This window comes from Stomoxys calcitrans, chromosome 4 (assembly GCF_963082655.1).
Source record: "Stomoxys calcitrans chromosome 4, idStoCalc2.1, whole genome shotgun sequence".
Taxonomy (NCBI): Eukaryota; Metazoa; Arthropoda; class Insecta; order Diptera; family Muscidae; genus Stomoxys; species Stomoxys calcitrans.
The window spans coordinates 23,418,237-23,434,189 of record NC_081555.1 but is presented as its reverse complement, the minus strand read 5'-3'; the positions used below and the strand labels follow the sequence as shown (position 1 = coordinate 23,434,189).

Sequence of the window (15,953 nt, the reverse complement as noted above, 5' to 3'; positions counted from 1 at the left end):
GGCCCCTAGTGTTGATATCAGATACGTGGTCTACTCCCACATACCTTTAATTTGAGCCCCATATATCCATAGTCGGCAAACATGACCGGCTTTGGGGGTGTTTTGTGGGATGAGCGGCCACTCAGTGAGTTGGCCTTGAAAATATATATCGGATTCGTGTTCCACTTTAAAAACCCTCTTATTTGAGCCTCATATTGCAATAGTCAGAAAATACTTACTATTTGGGTGGTATTGTGGGGGTGGGGTGGCACCATAGACACTTTTCCCGAATATTGATATCAAATTCGTGCTTTACTCCCAAAGACCTTTTATTTGAGACCTATATTGCTATGGTCGTAAATTTGTTCCCTTTAGGGGATGTTTTTGGTGAGAGACGGCCCCCCAAACACTTGGTCCCATATTTGGATATCAGATTCGTATTCTACATTCAAATACCTTTTATTTAAGCCCCATATTTCCATGGTCAGTAAATGAGTCCTGTTTGGGGGTTGTTTTTGGAAAGGGGTTGACCCCCAGAAACTTGGTCTCACATTTGGATATCAGATTCGTATTCTACTCGCAAATACCTTTCATTTGAGTCCCATATTGCCATGGTCAGTAAATATGTCCGATTTAGGGGTGTTTTGGGGCTTGGAGTGGTCCTCTTAGCACTAAGTCCGACAATTGGATATCAGATACGTTTTCTTATCCTTAATACCTTTCATTTGAGTCCCATATTGTCGTGATTGGTGTAAATATATGTTTGGTAGGTTTTAGGGTGGGGCAGCCCCCCTAGGTACCCTATCCGAAATTTGGATACCAATTTTTTATTTGTAGGCTACTATATGAAAGCACACAAAATTTCGCTTAAATCGCACCACCCATCTCCGAGATCTGACGTTTCTGAAAATTTGGGTAAGGGGGAGGGTCCGCCCCCCTTCAGATATCAAAAAATGTAGTACCCAATTTTCACCACGGGGTCATTATGCAGCATCTGTGAAATTTTCAAGAAAATAGGTTCAGCCGTTTCTGAGTCTATAAGGAACACAAAACATACAAACAAACAAACACAAATTGATTTTTATATATAAGATTAGATTCCATGAGAAATTTTATCACGCCCCTGAATGTCGGCCCACACTCACTCAAGTGCTCACTCGCCGATGCGAAGTATTGGTACTCTGCATCTGAGGATGCACGATAGCGTGTTGAAGATTTTATCGCGTCCTTCGCCGAAGAGGCTCACCAAAAACACATCTGCAAGTTCGCCGAGATCGGAGGAAAACCGTCTGCCTAGGATGGAAAGCCTGGGCACATGTAGCCTTTTCCTCATTCTCATCAAGACTGTGTCTACAGTAGTAGTTGCGAGGGACACCCATGTGCGTGGCCTTATGGTCTATCGCCCAGTGTCCGATTATGATTCCTGTAATCGTACTCAGGGACCCCATTTTAAGGGCTAGCAAATTCCTTGCCCTCTTTCGATCAAGAGCAGGCCAGAGTGTTCAAACAATACGACATACATACATCCACAGACTTCCACCCTGCCACTGCCTCCGCTCTTACCATCTCCGCTGGTGTGATTAATAGTTCGATATAGGGCAAGTTTGCAAGACCAGCCACAGTTCTGCTTGCCGTAAAAAATCCACTCCTGTCATACAAAACAGCCTTTTCATTCCCCAAAACACCAATATGTTCAGGAATCTGGGCCAACACAACGTCAAGAGCCACTAGCCCGTTCAAAACCCCCAAACACTCCACCATGCACTTCGACCTCATTGTCCTTGATGACCGCCATGCTGTCCATATACATTCTGAGTTTCAGTAGATCCATCTTCCTTTGTGGTGGGTCCATCTTCCTTTCCGGCCTTTGTAACGGCACATGCCTCTGCCTGAAACACCGTTCATTTGTCTGGCAGCCTAATTGACTCACCGATATCAAGTGTCTCTGAGTAGACCCCCAATCCCATCGCTGATTCCATTCTGGAGCCGCCAGTGAAGAACGAGGTCAGATTCAACTTAAAAGCAGCATCCGCCATCCACTCCTCATTTATGGGAAAACGAATCCGGAACCAATCCAATCTCCAATCGGTCTCGGCGAAAAGCACTCTGAGAACTTCTCAGCCTTCTCTCTGTATCCACGGCCTCCAGAATAGAGCAGTGGTCGTGTCCGCCTTTTCTTAGCATGCCTTGTTTCCTTCGCGCTACCTCAGCGGCACAGCTTCGAATATAGACTTCAACAGGTTGTATATGCAGCATAGCCTGGAAATGCGCCTGGATTAATGCTCCGTGATCTCGACGCAGGCCGGTTTCTGTACCTCTGGAAGTTCCGTGGTTCGTGCATTTGTCCTCATAGCCTTCCAACATATCAGTGCTCCCTATGCCAGACACTGGTCTCACAATGGCTGCGCACATCCAGTATATCACCTTCGGGCTTACTCCCCACTTCCTACCGAACAGCATTTTGCAGAAGTAAAGGCCAATATCGGCACCAACTTTTCCTGTCCTCCTTTGTCCTTTTCCAGGACAATTTCGAATCGAGAACTATGCTTAGGTTCTATATTTCGCAACTGCAGAGTGATCCCGTCCAAAATACGGAAGTTTGAAATCCGGCATCTTATGGTTCCGAGTGAAGAGGACCAGCTCCAGCTTCCTTGGGTTAGTCCTCACCCCATTGCTCGGAGTGCAATTAGGCTCATTAGGCTCCCCAATGATCTTTTCATAATTTAGTTGATAGTTGACATTAATCTGCCTCGAATCACTAGGAAGACGTCGTCCGCACATGCGATCAGTTTCACTCCATCCAAACAACAGGACTTCGTGTATCTCTAGGTTCCTGAGAATCCACGAGAATATTCCTCCTTGAGGCGTTCCCCTTGTCACTCGCTTTTTGACCATACTCTTTCCCAAGTCCGCATTAATAATCGAAGAATATTATCCGTCCAACGGAAGACATTCGGGTGGATCCCCGTGCGGTCCAGCAAGGAGACAATGGTTCCTATCTTCATGTTGTTAAATGCCCCTCAAGATCGAAGAATGCCTCTTTTATGTACTCCTTCTGTTAGAGTGTCATCTCGAACTCTCGAGTAGCGCCCTCTACACCGGCCTCCCCTTGTGGTATGTATGTTGTGGCCCACTAAAATTCTCCGGTGACAGTCTCTCCCTCACCTTCAGTTCTGCCAGTGATGAATGACTGTTTGACTATGATCCTTGGTAGTATTGTGGTCTATTTTTCCTGCCTTGAGGATAAATACCACCTTGACCTACCTTCATGCCCTTGGTATGTGGGGCGATGCCAGGATCGCCCTGAAAATCCTTTACGACTTTAAGATGCAAAAAGCCCACGCTATCTTCTTCTCGTCAACAGTGTTGCCGATGAGATCATCCATGGATTCAGCCTTTGTGGGTATTACGATGTTCCGATCGTCGTCCTCTACTTGGCTGCCATGGATTATGTGTCTCCATCAGTAGTTCCACCGTCTCCTAGTTGTTCACGGTGTGAGTTTTGGCTTTGGGACCTCTTGTCAATTTAAAAGTTTCAATAGTGCCCTCTAATTATCCGCAAAAGTTCGCCCAGGTACTCTTTTTTGCTCTCCTAGCCTCCTTCTAGAACCTGCCTAGGGCCTCTCAATATTCGTCTCAGCCATCTGCCGTGTTCTCTCTTTTTGCCTTGTTAAAGAGCCCTCCGCTTTTCTTCCTTAGTACCATTAGTTCCGGTGTCCACCATAAATGATTTGTCTTATGCGGCTGTATTCGTTTCGGAAAGGCCTCATTCAGGCGCCCATAGATCATGATGTGGGTTCGTGTCGTCGTGGAGTTTTGTTATAGTTTTCAACAACTGTGCTAGGTTAGGTGAGGGTAAGGTAAGAGTGGCAGTCCTTTACAGACTCACTTAGACAATTTTATGGTCATTGTGATACCACAGAAGCGATAGAGTATGGTTCAAATCGGTTTACAACCTGTTATAGCAGCCATATAAATCGATTTTTGATCTTGAATTCTTTAGCCGCTTGAGGGCGGAATTCTCATCCGATTTGGCTGAAATTTTGCAAAATGTGTTTTGTTATGACTTCCAACAACTGTGCTATTGGCGCAAATCGGTACATAACCTGATATAGCTGTCATATAAGGGATCTTGATTCTTGAGCTTATAGAGGGCGCAATTCTCATCCGATTTGACAGACCTTGTTACAACTGATTTTCCCATGACCTTTAATATACGTGTCCAATATGGTCTGAATCGATATACAGCTTGATGCAGCTTCCATATAACCTGTTCTCCCGATTTTGCTTCTTGAGCCTCTACAAGGCCCAATTCTTATCCGAATTCACTGAAATATTACACAATAACTTCTACAATGTTCAGCTTCAATTCATTCAGTCACATATATCCTCGCAAGTGGACTAGCCGATGTTGTCTAGTATAATCAGTGTGTTGTTGGTTGTTGAGTCGATTTACCTGCAGTCAAAGTGTTTTGAAAAACAGCACACACTTGCCTAACTAAGAGTATTCTAAATTCTTTGAAGTTCTTTTTCCAGCCACTTATACCGTGAAAACCCCATATGCATCTCCAACTTTTCTTTTCTCACAGTGATAAATTGCTTTACGTTGTTACCTATTAAATGCCTATAAGACTGTTATAAATTCTAACGCTCGCTCTCTCTGTCTCTCACACTCTGTTAAAACTCTCATTGTTTATAACACTATGAATGCCATATGAGGGCTCTCACAACATGCTCTCTGTTATGGAGTAACATCAAATGAAACACAGAAACAGCTGCTTTGGCAAAACAAAAACAAAAACAATTATCCATACCTCGTGCTTTAAAGCCTTCGTGTCGTTGTTGCGTATAACAAAATACCGAATGTGTGTTTGAGTGTGCTTGGAGGTGTTTGTGTATTAAAGGCTCATTAGAAAACCAGTGTGTGTACATCATAGTGTGTACGCATCGGTGTGTGAAGTTGTGTTGGGACGCCTTCTCCTGTTTGTAATGTTATTGTAACTGTTGACTGCTGCTTTTGCTGTTGTTGGCAGGCACTGTCGGTCTACTCGGTTGGGGGGATGTTCTATAAAACCAACTGTTCGAAGGCAGGCAGTTTTAGTAGCAGCTTAACATTCGACGGTTTCACATCGTATTAAAAGCAACGGGAAATTATAAGAGTATCAACAGCAAATAAAAAAAATATATTCTCCTTTGCCATACTCAAAATTGAATGCCAGAGTAGAGAGTAGATTAAATTCAAATCTAAAGGGGGAGTAAAGGGAAATTGATAAAATTGTTTGTGCTTATCACTGCAAATGAACACCAACAAGAAAACAAATGTGATTGAGTTTGTATAAGCAACAAAATAAAAAAAGAAAAAAAAAAAATAAATCTTTGAATAAAATCGATTTACCTTAACAAAGTTTTGTTAAGAAAGAGCCAATAAATAGTTGAGGTGCCAAGAGCAAAAAGTGGTAAAAATTCAAAAAGAAAAAAATAAGCAAAAATAATGTGCAACTTTAAAAAGGAAACGGAAATTGTCTAGAATAGTGTTGCTCCCCATACAATAAAGTAGTTTTGCCCTCAGTAGTAGCGTGTGAGAGCAAAAGTAAGAGAAGAGCCCTTGGCAAGTGTGCGGAAGTAAGTGAGTTGATTGTGTGTGTTTCTACATAGTAGTGTCTACGTGATTGTAAGCAGAGCAACGAGGCACCATACCAAACTGGGAAGCCAAAACCCAACCACAACAAAGTGAAACAATCTAAATTTAAGTCATCTGCAGTAAAATAAAGAAAGAAAAAAAAAAAACAGAAACGTTGAATACCACAACGACTACAACGACGACGACGAGGATGAGTGTTCGACTTTAGGTTAACATTTACTAACGGTTTTACAAACAACACACACCTATATTGTGGTTGGATGAGTGTAAACGCAAGTGTGTGTAAGTTTTATTTGTGTTTTCGATAAGTACAAAAACAACAACAATTATAATAACCTATTCAGCGACCACGGCAAATGCCAACAATACAACATTTACTACTACATCAACATCAACCGCCACCGCATCGCATCGTAGCACCATTACTACAACCACCTGCTTCTAATTTGGGGCCTCCCTTTGCGGAACATTTGGTGAATTTGTTGTTACGTCCTGTATCTTGGGACCTAGTCACGACATTTTGTGGGCTAAACTGACATACTCACCTACCTACGTACATACAAATATGCAAACTCTGGAATATTGCATATATGTATATATGTGGGTGTAGGCGTGTGTTTGCCTTTATATTCTAACTATCTGTGTGGTTGCGTGTTGATATGTTTTTATGTTTGTCTTCAACTTGGTGTTTACTTTTGTCCGTTGGGGGTTTGGCTATTGTATACCTCTTGTTTCTGTTCTGTGTTTTTGCCATTAGAATTCATAATCATATGAGCTTACATGAAAAGGGTTTTTACAGGCTATGCATGAAGTGAAACATAAGGGACTAAATCGTCAAAATTGGGTTCTAAGCAGTAGTAATGAACTTAAATTAAATGAAAAGTTCATAAGTCAGGAAATGATTTGACTGGAATTTAAAGCTTATAAATGGGCAAAAAGGTCAGAAATCAAATAAAATAAAATAAAACAAAATAAAATGAAATAAAATAAAATAAAAAAAATAAATAAAATAAAACAAAATAAAATAAAATAAAATAAAATAAAATAAAATAAAATAAAATAAAATAAAATAAAATAAAATAAAATAAAATAAAATAAAATAAAATAAAATAAAATAAAATAAAATAAAATAAAATAAAATAAAATAAAATAAAATAAAATAAAATAAAATAAAATAAAATAAAATAAAATAAAATAAAATAAAATAAAATAAAATAAAATAAAATAAAATAAAATAAAATAAAATAAAATAAAATAAAATAAAATAAAATAAAATAAAATAAAATAAAATAAAATAAAATAAAATAAAATAAAATAAAGTAAGTGAAAAAAATAAAGTAAAATAAAATAAAATAAAATAAAATAACATAAAACAAAATAAAATAAAATAAAATAAAATAAAATAAAATAAAATAAAATAAAATAAAATAAAATAAAATAAAATAAAATAAAATAAAATAAAATAAAATAAAATAAAATAAAATAAAATAAAATAAAATAAAATAAAATAAAATAAAACAAAATAAAATGAAACAAAATAAAATAAAATAAAATAAAATAAAATAAAATAAAATAAAATAAAATAAAATAAAATAAAATAAAATAAAATAAAATAAAATAAAATAAAATAAAATAAAATAAAATAAAATAAAATAAAATAAAATAAAATAAAGTAAGTGAAAAAATAAAGTAAAATAAAATGAAATAAAATAAAATAAAATAACATAAAACAAAATAAAATATAATAAAACAAAATAAAATGAAATAAAATAAAAAAAAATTAAATAAAATAAAACAAAATAAAATAAAATAAAATAAAATAAAATAAAATAAAATAAAATAAAATTAAATAAAATAAAATAAAATAAAATAAAATAAAATAAAATAAAATAAAATAAAATGAAATAAAATAAAATAAAATAAAATAAAATAAAATAAAATAAAATAAAATAAAATAAAATAAAATAAAATAAAATAAAATAAAATAAAACAAAATAAAATAAAATAAAATAAAATTAAATTAAATTATGTAAAATAAAATAAAAATAACAAAATAAGAAAAAAATAAAATGAAATGAAATAAAAAAATAATAAAATCGACTAAAAATATTTACGCAAATGAACTTTGTTGAAGAGGACATGTGAACATACAAATAAGCCAAAAATTTAAGCTTCTTGGGCCGTAGAGGACTAATCAGTTTACGTATTAGTTTGTTTTAAGTGGTAGATCGGTTTAAATAGTCGATTTAGACGAAGCCTACCATAGATGTTGGATGTAATAATAAACAACTACCTGCAATATTTCATCAATTACAGCTTCCAGGGGCTCAAGAACTAAAATCGGGAGATCGGTATATATGGGCGCTGTATCAAGTTATACATCTATTTGGACCATACTTAACACAGTTGTTGTATGTTGTAACAGAACATTATATAAAATTGGGGATCGGTTAATATGGGAGCTTTATCAGGTTATACACCGTTTTGGATCATACTTAACACGATCATTAAAAATCGAATAGGGGGACACACGGACGTATGAACCAGAGAACTGCATGAGACCCAAAATTTGCTACTCAATAGCCAATTTGGCAAAAGCAATTGTCTGATGACTCATAAAATCAAAGTTAGCTAGAAACACACGCACAAATACAATAGAGTGAGAGATGCAAGAACGTTTGAACAATCGTTTAGTGGATTTGATAGTCAATTTGGTCGACGGGCAACGTGTGTTGTTTGCAAGTGAACACCACTCAGATGAATGCCACATGAAGCCAAAGCAAGCAGAGGAATGAGACATAAAGTTTTTTTTTTATACCCTATTTGCACTAAGTTGTGCATTTGTTTGTAACACTCCTAAAGAAGAGAGCTAGACCCATTGATAAGTATTCGATCGACTCAGAATCACTTTCTGATTCTATTTAGCTATGTCTGTCTGTCTGTCTATGTTAATTTGTGAATAAAGTACAGATCGCAGTTTTCATTCAATCATCTTCAAATTTGGCACACGCATTTTTTTTAGCTAAGAGATGGAGCATATTGAAATTGGAAGGAATCGGTTCAGATTTGCTCCCATATACATGTTCGTCCGGTTTGGACTAATATTGTACGTAGTAGAGTATGAATCTGGTATAAGAATTTGGTCCAAGGTGTCTACGGGACCTCTCCAATCCCAAAACCCCCCCAAAACGGGCATGTATGACCAAAATCACGAAATGGCTATCAAATAAAACGTCTTATGGAATCTGATATATAATCTGAGAACGAAGAGTCTGGGGACCGCCCACTCACTAAATACTCTTCAATACGACATATAGGTCGATCGGGGCAATATGAGACTTAAAAGAAAGGTCTACGACAGTAGGGTACGAATCTGATCAATGTACCCAACCCCATTCCACAATTTTCAAAATCCCCAGATCGCGGAGATGGGTGAACCCATGTAAGCTAAATTTTATATGCCGCCTTATGGTAACCCAGAAACACATAATTGGTATAAAACGTTGGGGTCAAATAACCTGGTATTTAGGAAAGATATTTAAGAGTAGAATACAACTTAATATACAAATTTGACTGCAAGTACAGTGGGCCGCCCCACCCCCCCAAAAAACACCTAAAAAATTACATATTTACCAATTGGGGCAATATATCAAATGAAAGGTAATTGAAAGTAGAGTACGAATCTGGTATAGGAATTCGTTCCAAGGTGTTTACAAGAGCCCCCCCCCCATAAACCCCCAAAAAAGGGTATGTATGACCAAAATCAAAAGGTCTTAGGGAGTAGACTATGAATCTGGTATACAATCTTAGAACAAAGAGTCTAAATACCCACTAAATACCCTTCAATACGACATATGGCTCGATCGGGGCAGTATGGGACTTAACGGGAAGGTCCACCACAGTAGAGAACGAATCTGATCTCTGGACTTCTCCCCAATTTTCAAAAATCCTTGATCTCGGAGATTGGTGCACGTATTTAAGCAAAATTTTTGGTAACTTAAAGTTTTTTGGTAACTCAAAAACACAAAACTGGTATGAAACATTGGGTTCAAATATTCTGGGGGGATGATCCACGCCAAAACCCACCCAAACGGACATGTTTACTGATATACTAATACGTTATATTATATTCGAACTTTGAATAAAAAATTGCTTCCAAGTGCCAAGGGGTCCCTGTATGTATTTGAGATTAATATTATGCGCCAAGCGCTTTAACAGGACATTTGTATCACGACAATAAGGGACTAGAAAAAGTAGTAGAGTACGAATTTGCTATACAAACTTCGGAAAATATTCTGGCGACTGCCCAACCAAAGAAAAAACCATTGGCGATCGGGACAAAAAAAAGAAAACCTCAACCTATCATATATGGCGTTCGGGACAAAAAAGAAAAGAAAATCATTGCTGCTAAATTTCGAGAGAATCGGTTAACAAATTAGCACTTTATTGGAATATTTTTGAAAATCTGATGAACGTATATATATTGGAGCTATATCTGATTTGAAGCAAACTTTTAAGATATTGTGGTAGTTGTCGAGGAAAGCTGCTAAATTTCGAGAGAATCGGTTAACAAATGAGCACTTTATTGCAATACTTTTCAAAATCTGATGAACATACATATATTGGAGCTATATCTGATTTGAAGCAAACTTTAAAGATATTGTGGTAGTTGTCGAGGAAAGCGTTGTACTAAATTTTGGCGAGATTGGCCAATAAATGCACTTGCAGTGGCTCTAGGAGTGAAAATCGGGCGATAGACATATATGGCTGCTATATCTAAATATGAACCCATTTCTATTAAGTTTACCAGTAATGTTGAGAGTCAAAACAAAGTCCTTCCTGCCAAATTTTGAGAGAATTGGTTAGTCAATAAGCGCTTGATTGGAATTTTTCTTAAAATCGGATGAACATATATATGGGGAAATCAGAACCGATTTGGAGCAAACTTTAAAGACATTGTGGAAGTCAGCGAGGAGAGTGTTGTACAAAGTTTTGTGAAAATTGGTTAATAAGTGTGCTTGCTTTAACCATAGAAGTGGAAATCGGGCGATATATATATATATATATATATATATATATATATATATATATATATATATATATATATATATATATATATATATATATATATATATATATATATATATATATATATATAGCTAAATCTGAACCGATTTCGACCAAACATTATGGATATTGTGGAAGTGGACGAGGAAAGCTTTGTATAAAATTTTGGGAAGATTGGTCAATAAATGCGCTTGTAGTGGCTGTAGGAGTGAAAATCGTGCGATATATTTATATATGAGAGCTATATCTAAATCTGAACCAATTTTTATGAAATTCACTGTTCTTATCGAAAATTATAAGGAAATCCTTCCTGCCGAATTTCGAGAGAATCGGTTAACAAATGACTATTTTATTGCATTATTACTGCAAATCGGACGATAATATATATGGGAGCTATATCCAAATCTGAAACGATTTTTTCCAATTTTAATAGGCTTCGGCTTTGGGCCAAGAAACAAGCCTGTACCAAATGTGAAGATGATCGGATGAAAACTGCGACTTGTAGTTTGTACTCAAATTAACATGGACAGACAGACGGACGGACGGACAGACAGACAGACAGACGGACATATCTAAATCCAATCAGAAAGTGATTTTGAGTCGATTGGTATACTTATCAATGGGTCTTTCTCTCTTCCTTCTGGGTGTTCCAAACAAATGCACTAAGTTATAATACCCTGTACCATAGTAGTGGTGAAGGTTATATTAATTGTAGAAGTACAATAGTGCGTATACGTGTTTTAACATATTCAAGCATTTATCATACGCAACCATGTACAAGTCCCATATATTCCTTTTTAGTTAAGTGAAGAATATTCTATGCTACAATACCTTCTTATGAGGGTTAAAGCATGAAATTTACCCATGTTTCATTTAAAACAAATATATATAAGTTACGAAATAAGAAAAATATCTTCTTGCAATTCCTAAGCCCAACAATTAAATTTCACTTCTTCGTAGTTTCGCCATTTGCGGCATTTATCCACTACTTGGCCACCTTGAAGTTAGCCCACACAGAGTGAGTGAGACAATGCTTAATGTCCTGTTGACATGGCGCTATTTTTGTAACGCCTCCAACAACTTCAATTCACTCGAGTAGGCAACGCAGGTTGTGGTACGTAATTAATAACCACTCAGCAAACAGTGGCCACTCAACACCATAATAATTCATTCGCCAACATCGTTTTTACAGCTGCGGTGTACTGAGACTCAGCCTCAGCCTCAGCTACAGAGTTGGACTCATTCACTCGCTTGTTTGCTTTCCATGCCCTGCAATATTAATTGACGCTAATTGCTGAGAGGCATACTGTCGTGTGCATGTATCTTCCTTTGAGGTTCAGCTGAGGTTCAGATTACCACTCCAAGCTATGCGGTTACTTGACTTTATTGTGGTTTTGTCATTTGGTTTTCCCTATGGTGGCAACACAATTGAGATCATCATCATCATCTCCTACAGCCTGGAACTTGGTTTAATTGAAAAGTAATTTATTTAAAAAACTTTAAGCTGAAGATTGCCTAGAGCTTATAATACATCGCAACACATACCACAGGGGAGTAGAGAAGTGTAAAAAGTTCCTTGAGCTGTGAAAATGGCGACATGTTTTTTTCATTTTAAACTCCCTATTAGCAATGCTGGTAGTCAATTTTCCACAAAATTATAAATTGAGGCATGGGACAATTTTTGAAAAACTTTTGGGTTTACTTTAAGAGTGGTTGCATTTGAGAGACCATAGGGTGTTTTTAATGAAGCGGTATAAGGTCTATTTAGAGTCAATTTATGAGAGAGATGATTGAGGTATATCTTCAAAATAAGCTTTAAATCTAAGAAATTATTTCTTTACAGAAAATTCTTGAAATTTTCCATAAGAGAGAATATATCCTGCAATGGAATCTATATTTTGTCTTCAGACAAAATTTGTTTGAATTTTTGTTTTTAGAGAAAGCAGGACTTCTACAGTCTTAATCTTGAGAGAAAATTTCATGGGAATGTATCTTAAAATTTTGTAGAGAATTTTTTTTTTTGAAATTTTGTCTTAAGGGAATCCTACATTGAAATTTTAGTTTAGAGAAAATTCAAGGTAAATTTCTTTCAAGCAAGTTATTAAAGATATCACACGATCTCCCTGTCTGAAACTTCGTTTGATATTCAACGTTTCGAAGAGGTTCATACCTATTTTAATTGCTGAACAAACGTCATTCTGCAGAGACTAATCAATATTGCAGGGATACCAAACTCAGACAGTGTCTGAAATACCTTCGAAGAGACTATAGAACATCTGCTGTATGTAAGTCTCGCACTGACAGTAAGAAGGAGTTCCACTGTAGATTCTCATTTCTTGGAGAACTCATTTTGCGAATGTGAACATTCTCAAGTTTCGCTTTTTAAAGCGATCTGGTTCAACGGTAGGAAGTAGAGGGCATCTTCCTTCTCTCGTATTTGTGGTATCACAATGAACGAAAACGTCCAAGTAGGTCTGATGGCAGATTGCTACTATAAACTAACTAACCCAATCTAACCATGTCCAAGGTAGCTATTTAGTCTAAAAAAAGATGGTAGTTGATTTGTCCTACTCGGATCTTTTTTGTAGGATTTGGGTCAATGTAAAAATCTGGTCAATGGCGGATTTACTAGGTCTAAAACCGCATTGATAAGACCCAATTATATCATTCAACTTAGATTTTAGTCTATCAAACAGTTCGCTCGAAAGATTATTGTCTGCTTTGGGTAAGAGATTTATTCCTCCGAGTTGACACATTCTGTATTGTTCTCCTTCTTATGTATGGAACATTGTATACTCAAGATCCAAACATCGGGTATGCGTTCTTAAGATTGCGCATACAAACAGATGCATACACCTAATAAAGGTGTCACCTCCTTGGGTTGTTTGCCAGCAACCCATTAGACCCGGCTGCCTTGTTGCTCTTCAGTTTGGTTACAGCTATTTGGATCTCATTCTGATAAGGTGGTATACTTTCTATAACATCATAAGGAATTGGGTCTTCGGTATCCTTGTCGCCGCCACTATATGATACTGGCAGCTGGATAAAATCTTCTCTCCATATCCTAAACACATTTACAGTACAGTAGTTTGGAAATAGGCTTTTCTGGGAATCTTGTTATACCCGCCACCATAGGATGGGAGTATACTTTTTCATCATTTCGTTTGTAACACATCAAAATATTGATCTGAGACCCAACAAAGTATATATGATCTTGATCGTCTTGACATTCTGAGTTGATTTAGCCCTGTCCGTCCTTCTGTCTGTGTGTACTTCGAAACTAACTTTCGAAGAAGTGAAGATAGAAGCTTGAAATTTTTCGTAAAGACTTGGCATTATTGTCAGTTGGTTGGGTTTCTAAATGGGCCATATCGGCTCATAGCCTCATAAGAGAGTGAAATTCTTATCCCATTAGACTGAAATGGGAAGACATTTTGTTTTATGACGTTTTCTATGACATTAAACAGATGTGTCAAATATGATTGGAATCGTTCCAAAATCTGAAATTTCTCCCATATAAACCGTTTTCCCAATTATACTTCTTGAGTCCCTAAGAGCGCAATTCTGAAAAGATTTGGATGAAATTTTGTTTTGTGACGTTTGCTATGACATTCAACACACATGTGTTGGTCGAATCGGTTCAAAACCTGATGTACCTGCCATATTAACCGGTATACCGATTGCACTTCTTAAACCGCTAGAGGGCATAGTTCCTCTGAGTCTGCTGAAATTTTGCACAAGGACTTTTCCTAATATAGTCCCTCACCTAGTATAGCTCCAATAACATAGCAATTCCTTTCCATTATCCTTTGTTTGCCTTAATGAAGATACCATGCAAAGAACTTGGCAAGTGTCATCCATGGTAGAGGGTATATAAGATTCGGCCCGATCGAACTTAGCACGCTTCGAATTGTTCATCTTTCAACATAAATTCATATAAATTTTGTCCTTAGATTGCATTTTTGTAATGTACTCATGACCTTACTTCTATATAACACCTATTATATTTAAAAACAAAAGTATTTAAAGCCACTGCCACCTAATTAAATTTATAAAATTGTTCCTCTGAAAACCTTAATTAAATTTCTTTTATGAATGTCTTTTTGTTCATTTCCCACAATTATTTATGTCGCAAAGCCATTACATGACATAAGGCAATTAATTTGAAAAATAAAGCAGTAACCAATCCAAGGTCATTGGGTGGGCAACTCTTTGAATGACAGTTCTGCCTGCCAGACTGCCCAACTTCCAACATAAATCAAGCAGAATCGAAGGCTCAAGGCCTTAAGTTAGAACAGCACAAAAATTATTGGTAATTGGTTGGGAAACCATGACAATGCTGGCCATGTCAAATACACAAATTTTGCTTAAATATCTTTGGCAAACAAATTATTTGCTTGAGCTCTCTGGAATATCACTTTTGCTTTGACGTTTTGTTGCTTTAAGCTCTTTGAGGAGGGAGGTCCTTTGAATTGTTTCAGTAGTTCGAAGAAAATTTTCTTGTTTGGCGGGAATTTTCCTTTAAATCATTTGAACCATGCCAACTGTTTTTTTTTCATTTTGGGCTGGCAGGGAAACTTTGCAGGTGCTAATGTTTCCCTTGGGCATTTTTAAGTAACAATGTGGGTCATATTACGACACACACACCTAAACCATTTATCAAACAAAAGTTCTGTAGATAATAAATCACTTGTAATACCTTAGAAGGCTTTAATTTTACCAAAACTTCGATAGATTTTAAGAAGCCAACTGTATATTACTTGACTTTCTCATAGAGATGCTCAAAATCATGCATGGGACACAAGGATGACAATTGAAATCGTATAACTATAGGGATTTGTATGTTTGGAAAGGTGGCCAACTGTTAAGCACACAAAATAGATAAGCAACTTAACATGGAAAAATTAGAGGGAGAAGGTCTTCATAACGTGTCACATATGTGGTATGGGTTTATTTGGACAAGTCTCTCATAAGAGTATCATACTGCTTACCAGAATTAGACAACAGTTGGAAAGAATGGATGTTCATTGTTGTGTTAATTGTGCAAAAGAAGCTTTTGTGGCCTTTAGTTCCCAAGCTGAATAGATTTCATGCTTAAGTAAAAAAGGACAAACCGACAGATGGCAACGATATCTGAACGTATAGTCACATAGACAGACGGACAGACAGATACACACTTTTTTTACATTAAACGTTTTTTAAGGTCTAATCCAGCAGAATTTCATTATGACATTTTATAAAATGTAAAGATTGGACAAGCCAAATC

General features: G+C 36.4%; 1 protein-coding gene across 1 annotated transcript in view; it reads left to right on the top strand.

The window, feature by feature from the left end:
• Nucleotides 1-5,101: 5,101 nt before the first annotated feature.
• Nucleotides 5,102-15,953, top strand: part of LOC106083869 (uncharacterized) — a 95,875-nt gene continuing 85,023 nt past the window's right edge. Inside the window, exon 1 of the mRNA XM_059367784.1 lies at nt 5,102-5,902. The gene's annotated coding sequence lies outside the window, so the exon portion shown is untranslated. The remainder of the gene's footprint in view (nt 5,903-15,953) is intronic.